Source organism: Hemicordylus capensis, chromosome 3, assembly GCF_027244095.1.
Source record: "Hemicordylus capensis ecotype Gifberg chromosome 3, rHemCap1.1.pri, whole genome shotgun sequence".
In the NCBI taxonomy this organism is placed as follows: domain Eukaryota; kingdom Metazoa; phylum Chordata; class Lepidosauria; order Squamata; family Cordylidae; genus Hemicordylus; species Hemicordylus capensis.
Window position 1 is genome coordinate 84,622,710 of NC_069659.1, and position 12,868 is coordinate 84,635,577.

General features: G+C 44.9%; 1 long non-coding RNA gene across 1 annotated transcript in view; it reads left to right on the forward strand.

Moving 5' to 3' along the window:
- Positions 1-11,232, forward strand: part of LOC128351423 (uncharacterized) — a 64,864-nt gene extending 53,632 nt beyond the window's left edge. Inside the window, exons 3-4 of the long non-coding RNA XR_008319770.1 lie at positions 4,422-4,473; positions 11,167-11,232. This is a non-coding gene — a long non-coding RNA (uncharacterized LOC128351423). The remainder of the gene's footprint in view (positions 1-4,421; positions 4,474-11,166) is intronic.
- Positions 11,233-12,868: the final 1,636 nt, after the last annotated feature.

The window sequence follows — 12,868 nt, forward strand, 5'->3', positions numbered from 1 at the left end:
TTCTGCTATGGCGCCATGCCTGGTATGCGGGAGGCTCGACCTGCCAGGCCCCCCTCCAGTGCTGAGCAATGCGTTGCGCAGTACTTGGAGGAGCCTGTGGAGGGAGACGGCGTGGACTGCGCACAGTTCTGGGCGAGCCGCCGCCAAGTCTGGCCGGACCTGGCGGTGGTGGCTGTGCGCCTCCTCTCCTGCCCCCCAACCAGTGTCCAGAGCGAGCGGGTGTTTTCACGTGCCGGGGACGTGGTGACACCCTCTCGCTCCCGCTTGGACCCTGGTCTGGTGGAGCAGCTGGTCTTCCTTAAGGTGAACCTCCCCCTGTTGGGCTACCCCAAGCTGCAGTTTGAGACGGGCGAGTGATTACCGTGGGTTGCCCCATGGTTGGTCACCTGCCTGGCTCGAACTCTGTGCTTATCCCTACCCTCCCCCCTTCCACCTCTAGCTGAGCTGACGTGACAGATGCTGAGCCGTGCCAGCCAGTCGCAGCGTGTAGTGTGCCCACACAGAGATGCAGTTGTAGTAGTAGTTGTAGTGCTGCGACTGGCCAGATGTTTACAATGCCCACGCCCACCTAAAAAGAAACCCAATGCTGACCAGCACAGGCCCTTTATCTATCCACCTGTCAGCATTTGGGGACCTGGCGTGGGCACGGCACACCCCCCCAAAGTAGCACAGCCCACGGAGTACTAGACTTAGCGGCAGCGGCGGGTATACGTTCAAAAATGCAGTGTAGATATGTAAATACTGTATGTAAATAAACATGTAAATAATTTTTTCTTTAAAAACCCCATGTCAAAATCAAGCCTCAAAATTATGCAAAAGAAAGAAAAAAAGGTGACAAAGGGAGAACAAAATGATGAATGCCAAATGAATTGATTTTATTGAAAATGTCACCAGAAATCTTGTGTGGGGGGCTTGGTTTACATGGAGAAGATGATTGGGTGATTTTTTGAAATGAAACGAATGAATTATTATCATCTTATGTTCATCTTGATTGTGGTCACTGTTGATGTTGGCTGATGGCAAAAAACCCAAAACCATCAGAATAGCAATGAACTGGCTGCCAACACAACATATTGATTGATAACTGTGCAGGGGGGGAATTGGGTCTGTGTGTGTGTGTGTGGTGCAGGCTCAGTCTGTCTCTTCCTGTTGTGTGTCTGTCTGTCTGTCTGTCTGTGTGAATGGATGCCTAGCACTGTCTCTGTGTGTGGATGCTTTCTGTGTGTAGTGTGGTGTGTGTCTGTCTACATGTTTTTTTTCCTCCCCCCAATGCCTCCCTCCATCCTTCCCCTCTCATCCTCTCCCCTTCCTCTTCACCACCTTCCATCCTCCCTCCCTTCCAGCCCACCACCGCCTCACCTGCCCCCAACCCCGGTCTGGCAGATGATGAGAGTCTGGTCTCTCCCACCGAAGCACACACGTGAGCACGTGTGTGCACAAATATGTGGCTGACCAACTCTGAGCCGGACCCTCCCCCCTTCAATCCCCTCTACATCCCTCTCCCCCTCCCCTTTCCTCCCCCCTGCCTCCCAGCCTCCCTCCCTGCCTCCCTCCCCCCTCCTAGCTAGCAGCGCACACATACACACACAAAACACCTGTGGTGGCAAACACCACCAGCACACATGCACTCACACTGGTGCCACCACCTCTGCCTTGGGCCTCTGTGTCCTTGAGCAGATATGTGGTGGTGGACCAGAGAAGCATTTCTTTCCAGCAAGGCAAAAGGCATGCACTCACTGCACACACACACACACACACACACGAAGAGGTGAAGACGAGAAGAGGCAACTTCTAGAACCAGCAGCAGCAGGTGAGTGTCGTGTAATTGTGTTGCTTCCCAAGGCCACTGCCCATGCTCAATGCTCAGTCTGCTGAAACTAAAGAACTAGCTACAATCACCCTTCCTCACATGCAGCTCAGCTCAGCTCAGCTCAGCTGCACAGCACACTGACTAACTAGACACTACAGCTGGTGGTAGAAAAAACAGAAGTCTAGATTCTAGAAGATGTCCTGGTGGATTTTAAACTTTCAAATCTGTGCTAGGATTGCCTCGCCCGCCTCCTCCTCCTCCTCCTCCTCCTCCTCCTCCTGCCTGTAATTGTGCCCTCTCCCCTTGCAGTTGCGCCGTCGTGATGGGTTGGTGATGTGCGTGCGCCGTCTACTTGTTAGCTCTCTCCTCCTCATGTTGGCTGGGCTTGCCAGGCACTGGCTGGCAGCAGCTGTTGGCTGTGTGCTAGGCTCAGGCTGTGGCGCGCGTGACTGGACTGGGAATGTTATTGTAGCGGCAACACTGGTTGTGGTGGTAGCAGTAGTAGCTGTTGTTGTTGCTGGGCTGGTGGCTGCTGGCCTGTGCTGACTCTGCGCACTTGGTCTGGTCTGGTCTGGTCATTGGGATGCAGATGTAGGGTGTGTGTGCATCATCCATGGGGAGCATCAGAGCAGAGCAGAGCAGGTTGGCTGGCTTCTGTCTGTCGGGCCTAGTCAGTGGCAGGCACTGAGTGAGGCGGTGGTTCCTTTGGGCATCACGTCACCCATCATGCAGAGCGGCAGGTCTGCTGCTCTGCTGCTCCGCCTCCTGCTTCTTCTCTGTGTGTGCTGCTCTTGTGCTTAGTGTGCTGCTCCGCTGCTGCTGCTGTGCTGGCAGGCAGCACAGCAGTGGCCTTTTTGTTAGATCAGAGAGTGGGTGTTGTCTCTCTGAGTGTCCTCCTCTTACTTGCTTGGATAGGAGTGGTGGTAGTAGGTAGGCATTAAGATGGACTGACTAGGTGTTACGTGTTAGGGCGCCCAGAGAGAGGGGCCAAAAAGATGGGGTGGCAATTGTTGGGTTGCTCCTAGTATTATTGGTGAATTTCTGAAGAAAAATTTTTTTTCCATTGGCTAGAATGGGGGTTCGGGGCTGCCCCAGACCCGCCTCTGTGGGGTGGCAGCACCGCCAAAGTGGGTCCGGGGCCATGGCAAAAATGCCCTCAGTCCCTCCCAGCAATCCCCGTAGAGATAGGAGTGATGGTTCTGTTGTTTTTCTGAGGTGTTCTGAGTGAGTGTGGATTCTGTGATAGCAAATGAGAGTGGATTCATGGTGTCTCATTGGAAATCTCATAAGCTATCATAGAATCTACACTCAGAATACCTCAGAAAAACAACAGAACCATCACTCCTATCTCTACGGGGATTGCTGGGAGGGACTGAGGGCATTTTTGCCATGGCCCCGGACCCACTTTGGGGGTGCTGCCACCCCACAGAGGTGGGTCTGGGGCAGCCCCGAACCCCCATTCTAGCCAATGGGAAAAAAAAATTTCTTCAGAAATTCACCAATAATACTAGGAGCCACCAATTGCCTTGGGATTTTTGGGGTGGAGGACACCCATGGGTGGCTACCACCCACCCCAGCTTTTTTGCCCCTAAGGGCTCCACATTGTGAGTTATGGGCAAAAATTTATTTTTTGAAAAAAATTTGTAAAAAATCAGAGGAAGGTCCAATCGACTTGAAATTTGGGTGGCAGGTAGAACACAATGTCCCCTTCAAAACCAGCCACTTTTTGTGATCCGAACCGGTTCGGTTCGGATCCGAACCGGTTCGAAACCGAACCGGACCGGGGGGGTGGTCTGGCAAAACCAAAACCGAACCACCCCGGTCCGGTCCGGACCCGGTTCGGACCCGAACCGAACCGGGAGAACCGGTTTTATGCACATCCCTAGTGTGAACTCCTCTTTTATAAGTGTAGTCCTATTCAGAGATTACATTGTATTTAAGTATCTGTACACATGTACATGTTTTTGTGTGACTTATGTAAACCTGGGTCCAGGCCTCCTTGAATGCAGGGTACAGGTAGAAATGTACTAATGTATGTACATTCAACATAATGTTTTAACTGTGTGTATATATATATAGATCTATACACGCATACACTATACATAGATTGTATGTGCATTGAATATAATATGTGAATAGGGCTTAATTATTGTGTTTATGCAGTAGGTTAAAACTAAGGCAGACAATTCTAAATAGTGGTGTGGATTAAAATATAGCAGACTGTACTGTGATATCACATTATGTTGGATAACTATATCATTTTTATCCACTTTGGTTTCAAGGGACATACAATAGGGAATCAGGCAAGCATATAAAGGCTTGTAAGAAGACAAACATATTCTTTCATTGGTAACAGGACTATCATATCTGTCTGAGTAGGAAGGAAAGAGAAGGATTCATGCAGGAAAAGGAAATGGGAGTTTAAAGATATTTGTCTATCACAGACTATCAATTTCTCTCACAGTATTATACATGGGAGGGGGACATTCATTGTTATAAATGATTTTTGACCTTCCCATATCCTCACACTCCGAATAGGCAACAATGGTACCTCCTGTCATCAGTTCTCACACCCATCCTCTGAGGTAAATCACTATTTTTAATTTTATAGATGAAGTGATGGGAAGAGGATGCAGAAATAGCAACTTCCTCAAGGCTAACTAGTAAGTTCATGGATAAAGTTGGTTTTCCAGTCCAATTGTTTACCTATTAGATCATACAGAGGCTCTGAAATTAACTGTAAATGATATACGTGTATGTATATGTAACATTATACTATTTTTCCCCCAGTAATAATATTTCAGATGAGACTTGTTAGTTTGGATTCTCCTTCCCACTGCTTGCCTTATGTTTAAGGTTATTACAAAAGGTTATGGAAAACAAAGACTTTTAAAGTGCTATCTTTTTGGCCATCTTAACCACTTCCTAAAATTCAGATGATAATGCTTTCCAGGAATAGACTACGAAGCTATTAATAGCCACCGTTTTTATTGGAATGCAGTAGCAAGCCTTTTAGGGTCTCCCTAGGTCATTCTCCCAGTCCCCTCAAGCTCTTACCATTCAGGGAGTTCAGCTCTGGAGTCAAAGGTCATTAGATCAAAGGTCATTCCTAAACCTTGACCTCTCTCACAATGGTGTTCAGAACAGCTTGGCCAATTTCCTCTGGGTTTTATTTGGCAGGCACAAGACCAGCTTGGGAAGCAGCCTTTCCCACAGATGTTGAGTATAAAAGAAGCTATTTATGAGTGGGAGTTATACATGCTGATTGTGATCAGAATAGGGCAGGTTTGTTTTTTCAGCATATAACACAGGGATTGTTGTTCTGCTAAAGCACTGAATTCCGATAGCTAAAACTCCAAGATATGATTATATCCAGAGATTACATTCTTTGGTTTCACCTGGCAGTGTCATGTGCTCAGCACTCATCTGTGATTCATAGTGTTTGGAGAGACTCCAGCTGTGAGACTCCTAAAGTCTGTTTTCAGAATGACCAGCAGTCTGCTTAACAGGCAAACACTAGTTCCATTTACTGTGTTTTACCATGTATGTGTCCATTTGTATGAATACTACTGATATTATAACCAGTTCTTTTTGCGCAACAGATGTTTTCATTGGTCCTAGTTTCTTGCACTGTAATTTCATTTATCTGATTATCACAATGATATCCTTTCCCCCACTGCTGGCATATGGGTATCCCTGGCCTATGGGAATCCCCGAGTAACTGTGCAGTAGCAATATCTCACCCAGGCAGAGCAGAGGGAATCCATAGCCAGCAGGGATGTGAGCAGAACAGTACGGCATGCACATACATACTGATGTCATCAAACCATGTCAGCCAAGCAGAGATACAGACCATTGTGTTGCAGGGAACTTCCAAAGAGGTTCAACAAGGTGTGACAGTGGAAGTGTTATTGGAAGGAATCTGGTCTCATAGAATTTGGAGTCAAAAGATGTGGATGGGAAAATGGGCAGGAGATATGGGAAGCAGTGAGTTCCCAAGGAGACCAAGGGATGTGTCGAACCGGCTCGACATCAAACTGGTTCAGTTAGACAGTTTGGGGTTGAGCCAAACCACCCCAGTTCAGCTCGACTCTGAATCAAACACCCCCCAGCCATTTGGGAGGGTTTGCAAGTTAAAAACTTTTTTAGTATTTACCCCCTCTGGAGGGCTTCTCCAGGCCATGCGGGGAGGGTCCATGGAGGTTCATGACCCAGGCCATGCAGAGGCCTATTGAGCATGCATGGCAGCCTCCAAAATGGCCACTGCAAGGGGGAAAGGCCCAGAACAGGCCAAAGAACGCTCAAACTGGTTGGTTTTTGGCAAAACGGAGGCCGGCGATGGGAGGGGAAACCTCCATGGCCCCCCTGGCTTTGGAGAAGCCTCCCAGAGGAGTAAGTACTAAAACCTATTTTTTAAAAAACCAAAAAATGCTAACGAACCCCCTGAACTGAACTGGGGGGGGGTTTGATGGGGGGCAAAACCAAACCAGTTTGGGCTCAAACCAAATTGGGCCAGCCAGTTTTGTGCACACCCCTGAGGCAGATGGTCTGGTTTCTCAGAGAGGGACAGACTAGAAGATAAAAGCCCTCTGGAGAGTAAAATAGAACGTGGTGCTGTTGACTCCTTCTAACTGTTGTTCCTGAGACACTCTGAAGGGAGGAAGCAGCCAGGTGGTGCTGGACCGAGGACATTATGCCCATCAAGGCTAATTCACATATTGCATTTTCTGAATCATTTTCTGAATGAAAATGTCCTCAGTGGGACCCCCACATGTGTTTGGATACCATCTTGATAATGTATTGGATCAGATGGTCCACCCAGTGGTGTATGGTGTAAAACCCCAATTCTAGATTGGTAATTGTGATTTTAATGGGAGAGGTAGGGTCTGCTTTTCTGGGAGCATGTTGTGGACAGATGGACTTTTGGACTGGGCAGAAGTATATGTACATCAGTTTCTGTTATGTATGTGAAAATTTCCTCACATTTTCCAAAGCCTTGTTCAGGGTACAGACATGTCCTCATTCAGGCTTCATCTGCACCTTTATATCAATAAGAAACAAGGAACTGCAAATGACAAATCTGAAACCGAGTACAACTAGTTCCAGTTGTATATCCCCTGTGTGCAAAGTAGGTCAAGCACAGGGTTTGAAACTCTGAAGAAAGTCTTGGCCAAAATGTTTTGAACTTCTAATTTCAAATAATTGTAGTCCAACCTTCATTCTGACTTGTGTACTGCATTTGCTTAGTCTCTCTACACAATAGGAAAGATCCTCTTTAAATCGTAGGCTAGGACAGGGAGAGTCATCCTACACAGGGTTGGTACCAGGTTTTGGAGGACCTTGGCAAACCCCACAGGGCCTCTACAACGACATGTGTGCATGCTAAATCTGTCCTGTCATGGTACTTACCTGGGCTATCTGGGAATAGCAAAATGGTGCCAATGGGAGGCAGAGGAGGAGCACAACAAGAGAGGAGGAGGAGGAGGAGGAGGAGGATGGTCTGCTACTGTTCTGCTCCCCGCACCATTACCTGGTAAATTTCCTCATTGATTCCTGGTTTACTGGGTAACCATGGAAAGAAAAGGCAGCAGTAGACTCTCCAGGGCTTCAACTAGGCAGGTGTGGGCCTTTTTATGGGCATGGGCCCTCAGCCTGTGGTCATCCTGGCTGACCACTTGTGTCACCATGATCCTGCAGAGGTATCAGATGTTTCGGGTGGCTTTAACATGGAGGTAGAGTTGTGTAAACTAGCACTTGAAACTCAAGAAAATGCATTCAGAAAGAACCAAGGACAAAATAGCTATTACATATAGCTAAGGCATATATAATTCGCCTTTTCCTCACTATAACAAACATAATGTTTCTGTGCATCTTCACTTCCTGGTTTTACTTAAGATCAGAAACAGATGTATCAACATACAGGGAGTGGGGAGGGGGAAGGAATATTTGTGTGATATTTCTGGCATGCCTGTATCTAGGAAATACTGTGCAAGAGAGTGACTCTACCATTTAGCTCAGTTTGTAATCTGGAAAATTACTTGGGCTTCCAAGCTTTTAAACCTGGAATAACAACATTTATACATCATAGTTCAATAGAGCACTTTAGCAGGAAGCTCTAGTATCTCCAGCATCCAGAAACACCAAGTCCCCTTTTGTAACTGAATCTTATTTCCATGACCTACTATGAACCACAGGAAATTCTACCATTTTTAATAGTCTGCTTTATAACATCATGTGCCGAGCTCATGCTTGACACATAGAATCTCTAAAGAAGCAATGGGTGAAACGTGCAGACCTTCAAGTACTAACTTCACCCAGACTTTTGGCATACCAAACATGACTGATTTATTCATAAATATTAACTCAGGCTAATAGTCAAAACAAGATTTTTGAAGAATTAGATGCATACTAATATATTGCAACAAAATGCATATATATATATATATATATATATATATATATATATATATATATATATATATTCCAGCTGAATCTAAGAACTTATTTTTAAAGCCCTATTCATATGTTATGTTCAACATTCATACAATCTGTGTACAGTGTACACAGGTACAGAACTGTATGCAGATATGGTTATCCATTGTCTGTTGAATGCAGGTAGAGCCTATCTCTAACATGCATTTGAGGGACCTGTACCCAAGTTCACTTTTAAAATGAACCAAGTATAGTCATTCACACAAGAGCACATATGTGCATATAGAGATCTGTATGCAAGTACAACATAATAGGGCAGTTCACACACTGATTACTAACAGCTGTACCCAGCTGTGGATGAAGCAGGAGAAAAAGCCCCCTGACTCAACTGTTGCTTACCACATGATCACGGAAGAAGCCTCCAATCTTGTTTCCCCTTTACATATGATCAGATATCTGAAGCATGTATGGCTCCCGAATGAAGATGGGAAGCATCTCCTATCCCGGTAATCATTGTGTGAGCCAACCTCTTGTCTGAATAGGGCTTTAGTGTAAGATACTTTCAGCTTTACTCAGAGCTATTCAAGTGAAAGTGGGGACTCACCAACCACTGGCGGAGGAAGCCAGCTGGCGGCCCATGTTTTTCCTGCCGGTGGCCTGCCCGTCATGCCCCCTGCATCTGACATCAGACACAAGGGTGTGGCTGGGGCTCTAGGCACGGCCCCTGATTGGTGGTGGCCTGGGTTCTTTGAACCTGTCTGTGCAATGGTGGCTCTGCCCCTGACACTATACTGTCATGACAAGAGGAGGGAAGTGCTAAGTCTATAAAAATATGGGCAAGAGACTTAGCACTTCCCTCCTCTTGTCATGACAGTATTGCTGGTGTAGAGTCCCCACTTTCACATGAATAGCACTGAGTTCCGTGATCATATGGTAAGCAACAGCTCGGTCAGGGGGCTTTTTCTCCTATCTCGTTCAGCAGCTGCATACAGCTTTTAGTAATCATTGTGTGAACTGCCCTATTAGGTAAAGTAAAGGTAAAGTGTGCTGTTGAGTCAGTGCCTGCCTCCCTTCAGCCACTCTCCTAAACTCTTTTTGTTGAGATTTTTCCATAGACATTGAGGCTGTTCTCATGTGCTGCCTAACCCGGTCTAGGGACACCCAGCCCGAGTCAGGTTGCCGGAGAACCGCCAGGCTCACACCTGATCCTGGCAGGCAAGCACCGTCTACCCGGCTTTTAAGTCCGGGTGTTAGCTGAGGTTAAGGGAGCAAGCACTCCCACTGTCATGTGGTGCATTGTGGGCTTCACAGAGGCCGAGACAATGAGCCACAGCCTCAGATCAATCCCCCCTGCTCCATGTTGCACGGAGCAGGGCTGATAGTGTGGGACTGCATTCCATGCTCCCACCAAGGAAAAACCTATTGTCTCGGGGAAAGACTAGGTTTGGGAAGCCTTCTCCGCCACCCGCCACCCAATAGGTCATATGAATGGCCCCACTGTCTCCATTATTTGTATGAGACATGCTTCTCTATTTGGATGTATCTATTGGGGGTGGAGTCACAGTCTTTGTCTGCCCTTCACTTGTCTTGAATTCAAACTGAGAGGTTCTTCCTCTCTCTGCATAAGTGACTATTAGTCTGTCTATTGTTTTCTTAGGCTATGTTTAGTTATAGTTAGTAATAAATATCAAACTCTTGTTTCTCAGTTAAAGTTGGCTTCTTCTTCAATTACTAATAGAGAAGAAATAATTACTCTGCAACACGTTTTTTCTCAGTTGAGTATACTTCTGGTACCAAAGTTTGGTTGGGGAGAAAAACACTTGAAGTGAAATGCCATGTGGACGTAAGCCCATGGATAGGGAGAAAGTTCTGCATTCTTCACCCACACACTCCCTTTGCTTATAATACTGCACACCGATTCCACCTTTTCTGGGAAGCTGTTCCATATTTAAATACATGGAACTACTGCTGATATAACTTTTTAAAAAAAGAAAGATTGTGAACCCTTTGGAGACAGGGACCCATCTTATTTATTTATTATTTCTCTGTATAAACTGCCCTGAGGCAATTTTTGGGAGAGTGGTATAGAACTTGAATGAATGAATGAATGAATGAATATTTGAGAGTACAATCGTAATGGCGGCAAATATGTTTTTAAAAGAAGAAAGTGGGTTTGATTCATTATTAAATGAACTGCCACAGCCCAGCTCTGAAAAGGGGGAAGCTTCTCAATTTTCACATGTAAGTTGGTGGAAATTAAAACTGCTACACCTTCCAGGGGTCTACCCTTCCTGCCACTTGAGAGGGCAGGGAATGAAATAGAATGATATCAAATGTTACATCCTCCAAACACCAGGTCTCCTGTAAAAAAAATGATATCAAATTTGGTTAAATAGTCTACAAAATATCAGTACTTTTGTTTTTAAGGCCTGCAGTGTTCCAGGAGATCAGGGAGACTCTCAAATTAAGAATCTCTGGCAGGAGCTTGAAAATTATGTTAGTTACTTGTAAATCTTTCACCCTCATTCCATGTAGTTATGGGCGGAAACGTAAATGCTAGGATAGGTGCAAATGACCTTGAATTATATGCACATTTTCATTGCTTCCCTCCAGATTGGGATGAGGGTTTTTGTCTACTAACTCGCCAATCTAGGGATAAGATCAGTAATATTGCTGGGTCCTGTCTCACTCAAATGGCAAGCCATATGGACCTTTACATTCTGAATGGGACCCACAGAAAAGGATTGGCCAGGAGAGTTTACATTTTGGTCTACATCTGGGAAAATATCAACTATGGATTATATCTTAGTTTCTCGTAATGTTTTAAATGATGTTGAACATTGGAAAGTGGACTGTCATTTAGATAGTTTTAGAGAACCTTCAGGGAAGACCAATGGATTTTTATGTAACTTATCTTCTTGCAGATAAGATTGTATTTGCTACTTTGTGCCATTGCATACAAGATCTGTCAAGCAATGGCGAAGGCCCCCCACTATCAGTTAGGTAAGGATGTCTCTGATGGGTAATCTCCCTCTACCTAAATGCAACTGTGATATCTGACAGACTGTACCAACTGCATTGAATGTCAACTCTGTATATAATGCTGAAATCTAGTCAAGTACTGTAATAAAAATATTGATTGACTGACATACCTATTTTAGTGCAGAGTGTATTGAGAAGTTAATATATCTCTGAGTTATCAAAACTCTTGAACTTCCTTCTGTGTATTTTTTTTTAAAACCAAACACCTTTCCAAGAACTTTGCAGCTGAGCAGCACCTTTTCTGGTACTTGTTCTTCCCTGTTGCCTTGGTGACATTGAGAGATCCAGTCACAGATCTCTCACATCGTGTCTAATTTGAGCCTTGGAAGGCACTTGCCAGTGGCCTTAAAAACACTGCCAGGGGACTATCAGCATTAATATCAGGTGCCAGTGGAGTCTGTGAACTCCTGTGAGTTAATCTGTCCAGCTGTAACTTGCTGGTGGCTAACCAGTTTGGTTCTAGGCATATCAGGATGATCGGTCAAGAGTAAGGGATTCCAAGATTGCTGCTGAAATGTCTAATCCGGTGTCATTTCTGTATTTTTACTAGAGACAAACAGGGACATGGACCATTATATGCCAACTGATGGATTCAGATATCTGGTCAGCAGCTCATTTTGCAAGAAATCCCCCGTGAGAAAAGAGAGTAGGGATTCCTGGCCAGGTTCCAGCCCCCAGACAGGTCTATTGCTAAAGGTCTCATTAATCCAGATCCCTCTTTTGCTCATATGCTGGCAATAGTAGGAGCTGATATATTGCTCACAGGAATTTATTGATCCCTAATGCTGAATTTAAGTTATCTGGGCTCAGCCTGGGTTTATTTTACATTCTGTGCAGTGCTTAATTCATTGCTGGTGCCCAAATATTCAATTCAATAATAATCCTGCTGAGTTTCTCCCCATATTGGCATTTCTGCATGTTTATAATTTCATATTACAGTATTATACATTATAATTATACTTATAGTAGTATAATGCCAGGTGCAATCTAGTCCAGTTTGTATAAGCCTTCCATAGATTTAATTCGACCATTTCTGAACAACAAAATACATGAATCTGGCAAATAAGCAATGCCCCCTGTGTTTACATCTCTTTCATTACAAGCCTAGTGCCTTGTGTTGTTTCTAAGCCTTTGCTGTTAATAGGCTTGCTCCAGCCAAGAAGTTAAATATAACTTCAATATCTTCTCTTTTAATAAGTGATTTATGTAACAGGTCACGGCAAAAGAGCATGGCGATCATAAGGCAATTTTTAAAACTTCTTTTTTTGATTTCACTAATGATTTCCAAAATATGGTCCAGAACAGAAATTCTTCTATGTGACATAATCACCACATCACTCCAATGAATACTTTCTGTCGCCATCAGCATAATACAAGGCTGCATTTAAACCAAATTGTGTCTTTTGATTGTTGTAGCAGCATCATGAACTTCCTAATTACTTGTGGGAGAGTTAGATTAATTATTGCCTTTATATGTCTGCTTTGGAATATATCTGGAAGATGATAAAAGTTGTGCCTGTGGCTTTGTGTGAATCTCTGCAGTTCACAGCTTGAACAACAGACATTTGCTTCACTGCATTTTCA